The 4,411-nt window shown below is 34.1% G+C and overlaps 1 non-coding gene across 1 annotated transcript; it reads left to right on the top strand.

Annotated features, from left to right (window-relative positions):
* The first annotated feature begins 3,501 nt into the window (after positions 1–3,501).
* On the top strand, positions 3,502–3,574 carry TRNAA-CGC (transfer RNA alanine (anticodon CGC)). Its single transcript has one exon. It is a non-coding gene; the product is annotated as a tRNA-Ala (tRNA).
* The last annotated feature ends 837 nt before the right edge of the window (positions 3,575–4,411 follow it).

Genomic DNA, 4,411 nt, shown 5'->3' on the forward strand with positions numbered 1-4,411 from the left:
ATTTTCAGATTTTCCGTTTTTTTCCCTTTTATAGTGTTTTTTTTTTCCTCGAAAACAGGTAACCTGCAATCTCCCATCCCAATATCCCTTATCAACAAAAAAATGTCTAAAAAATTCATTGAAAATTTGTAAGTATGCAAGACTTTGTTAGGACAGTGTTGGGAGCGCTTATTGACCGCATATCTGATCTTAGAGAAGCCTTACACGTTACCAACTCCAACTCCAGTAAGCGGCATTGAGAGAGAGAGTACCATTTTACCAACACCAGTATCAGGAGAGACATGGGGTTAAAAATAACGGAAAATTACGGACAGGTTCAATGCAGATTTCTGATTTCAAATAACTAACTTTGAATTCCGTAGACATTCACTCCATATTGAGTCACCTATTTCTTCTCCTTTCAACTTGAGGGTCCGTTTGGTTTGAGTTCAAGATTGAAATCAAAATCAGAATTGAAATCCTGAGGAATCGAAATTGTTTATTATTATTGTTTGGTTCAATTAGAGATTGGAATTGGAACCAGTTGAGATTTTCAATATTTCTCTGTTAAAAGAAGAAGAAGGGGATAATAATTTGTCGCTGCTAATACCAATGATGACAATAGAGGGGAAGAGAAAGAAGAGGATGAGGGAAAATAGTGGAAAAATGAAGAAAGGAAATGAAAGGATTCCAATATGAAACTGGGAAGAAGGCCTGCGAACATTGGATGGAGGAAGGTTGCCTGATGATTGGTATTACCTTTCATCGGTCGCAAACAATCATAAAAAGTATTTGGGGTGGCTTTGTAAAGTATGGTTTTAAAAAACGATTCAGAAATGGAATTGTTTTGGTCACCGGTTTTTTGATTGATAATTTGACCATTCAGTTCTGTTCAAACAGATGGTCCATTTTGATAAAGATTTAAAATAAAATAGAAAAATAAAACTAAAAAATGACCAAAAATTGTTTGAAGGGGTCAATGGTTTGACCACCTTAATTAATAGATCATTGATTAGTTTAACAGTATTTTATCCAAAACCAGGTTTGAGGTAAAATATAATCGATTGCTTAAACGGTTTTTGGGCCAAACGGTCCGACAGTCTAAATCAACGGCAGTTCAAAAACCAGGTTGTGGAGGCAAAGATATATGACAGTCAAATTAACAAGAGATAAATAAGTAGATACGGCAAGTGAGCTATTGTGATTAAAGAGCAAGATAATAGAGTATGAGTTGTGTATACATTCACGAGATTAGAGAGGAGGGGGCCAATAGTATGGAGAAAATGGATCTTGTAACAGTTTACAAGTGTGATTTGTTTCCTCCACGTGTACTGGTCGCATCGCACATGTGGTTGGTTGTTAACGCATATTCAAGTATTGGGGCATCAGAATGTGGTTGGAGTCCAATTTTCCCTCCAAACTGGTGTGAATTGACTAAATTATCTATGAGGTGAAACACATAATGATATCCCATAAGTCGGGTTGTACAATTGCAGCACAACCCCTAAGGCTTCGTTTGGAAATTATACAACTGGACTAATGGAGTATAAATGCTGGTTCATGATAATTTCGTCCTCTGATTCACTTTTTCATTTATTTGGTAATAATTACATTTATGTATTGATAAATCACAGAAAATACATTTGTTAATACATATTTATATTGATAATGACATGTAAAAGTATATCAATAAAAAATAAGTAAATTTGCATTTAAGTAAGTTTTTGATTGATGTACTTTTACATCTCATTATCAATGTAAATATGCATTAAAAAATGTATTTTCTGTCATTTATCAATACATAAATGAAGTATGAAGAGAATATCCTAAGTCCTATTGAAGTCAAATGGGTAACAATAAGGTCACCAGAGCCGAGTTCACACCAGCCCCCCGCAACATCCCATAGCACATCCTAGTTGTGTATCGAAACATCTCCTGTTGATAAATACAAGAAAGGATAAGACATGGGAGACGTTCCTAATACACAGCTAGGATGTGCTATGGAATGTCACGGGGCGCCCCCTTGTGGGTGGGGGTGGGGCAAATGTGAAATCACTGGAGCCAGCCCTGAGCCAAGCAAGTGTGGATCAATGGCTCAGTGTGCACTGTGTTGTGCTATGGATTGAAGAGCGAAGAGGGTTTATAGTTAATAGACACATTGCTCTCGTCCATCAGCTCCACATCTTATTTACTTGTTGGGACTATCATTGAAAGTTGGGACTGGGGGTGTAAACAGATCGAATTCGATTTGGATCAAGCAATATCTAAATTTGAATATGATTAAAAAAACCGATTTGATATATGACGGATATTGAAAATTAATATTCGATTTTGAATCCAATTAAATATTCGATCGATTCAAATTCAACTAATTAATTAGTTTGGGTAATTAATAAATATGTTATTTATATACAAAGTATATAAATATATAAATTATGTATATAATTTAATTATTATATATATAAAGCATTTAAAATTTTTATATATTGAATTAAATAATTGATCAAATTTGGATATTTATCGAATCGAATCGGGTCATATCCGAATTCGATTTGATTAACTCCCTCTTAATCTATTTCTTCCCAATTTATTTACCTATTCTTTGTTATTGCCAAAAAAAAAAAGTCATTTGGGAATGAAACATTTGCCTAGTTTTCATGCTTTGGAAACGTAAAACAACTAATGGGTTATAATGTGTACGTACTTATTGATCTCGACCAAACAGCCCATATCATAAATCATAAAAATATTAAAAATTAATTGCTATCACTAGGAATGGCAACGGGGCGGGGATCATATTCCCTGTCCCCCGCCCCCAATTTTGAAATTAACCCCCACCCTGTCCTCGATCCTCGTTGGGGATAAAATTTGTCCTCTATCCCTGATCCCCAACAGGGATGAATTCCCCGCGGGGACCCAAATTCCCGAAATTTGTTTAGATAATAGTTTTTTTTGAAAAATATATTTACTTTAAAATAAATAAAAGTGCTAAAATTTAAATTTTAATCAATGTTTTAAATATGTATATATATATATAAATAATATACACTTAAATATATAAAAATATATAATTAGGGCCAGGGCAGGGCATGGACATCAATCTCCATCCCTGACACCGACCTCGACCAGGGATTCCTATTAATTCCCATCCCTATTCTTGCTCCACTAAAACAATCATCATCCCTGACCCCATCGGGTTGGAGAAGTCGAGTCCCCGTCGAGGATGGGAAAAATTGCCATCCTTTATTGTCACGCCCATTATTTTTAATGACAAAAATGCCCCTTTCTTATTATTTCTTAATTATCAATTAGAAAATTAACCAAAATCTACTTGTTGTTTGTGAGAGACCCCTTGAGCCATTTCACCGAACATGTTCATTTTAACCGTCTATGGCTCTATTGTTTTTTATAAAATGTTAAAAGACAAAATTAGATATTACTTCTAATTCAAGACTAAAATTTGATAGATTTTCGTTTTACTATATGTTTCATTAATAATAAGTGGTTGCACTTTTAAATATCGGGGGTGTAGCTCATATGGTAGAGCGCTCGCTTCGCATGCGAGAGGCACGGGGTTCGATTCCCTGCACCTCCATCTTTATTGAATCAAATTTTAACACTAAAAATATGTAATTTAGGATTTTAATCCCTTCGCATGCGAGATGCTCCCAATGCACGACATGGTTGTGCTCTAGGGCGGAGATGTCAACTCGGACAGGTATCTTGGATTTTAAATTTCAATACTTATGAATTCTAAAAAAATAGGTCCATTTATATAGGGTTTGACTATGATTTGAAAAGGATAAGTCAAAAATACTTTTGTGGAGATGTCAACTCGGACAGGTATCTTGGAATTTTAATTTCAATACTTATATCGTGAATTCTAAAAAATTAGGTCCATTTATATAGGGTTTGACTATGATATGAAAAGGATAAGTAAAAAATACTATTTCCATATATTTTTTAGATTATTTTATGAAGTAAAATCATCATTAGAATATTTGAATATCTTATTGGGATAATAGCATATAAAGGTAACTTTTGGGTTTTAATATTAATAAAAATAATATTATTAAAAAAATTTAAAAATAAATTAACTTTTTAAAAATAATATCAATTAAGGACAAAATCACTATTTACCAGTGCTGTTGTCGCTCGCCATCACCACCTCCGGTAGCACTTCGGCCTATCTCCACCAACATTGCCGAAGGTGGGCGGATGTAGAGGTGGTGGCGACAAAAGAGAATATGATTTTTTATTACAGGTACACCAACCCATTGACTTATGGCGACTATCTAGACAACATGCGAGTTCTTGTGGGAAATCAGTTGCCAAAATTCTCACAAGACCAATCCATTGCAGTGAATGGATTGTTCAATGTCCCATAATTAAATTAGTACTTTATTGAATCAAATTTTAACATTAAAAATAT

Source organism: Nelumbo lutea, chromosome 5 (assembly GCF_056320005.1).
Source record: "Nelumbo lutea isolate HS-2025 chromosome 5, American lotus-T2T, whole genome shotgun sequence".
NCBI classification, from domain to species: Eukaryota; Viridiplantae; Streptophyta; class Magnoliopsida; order Proteales; family Nelumbonaceae; genus Nelumbo; species Nelumbo lutea.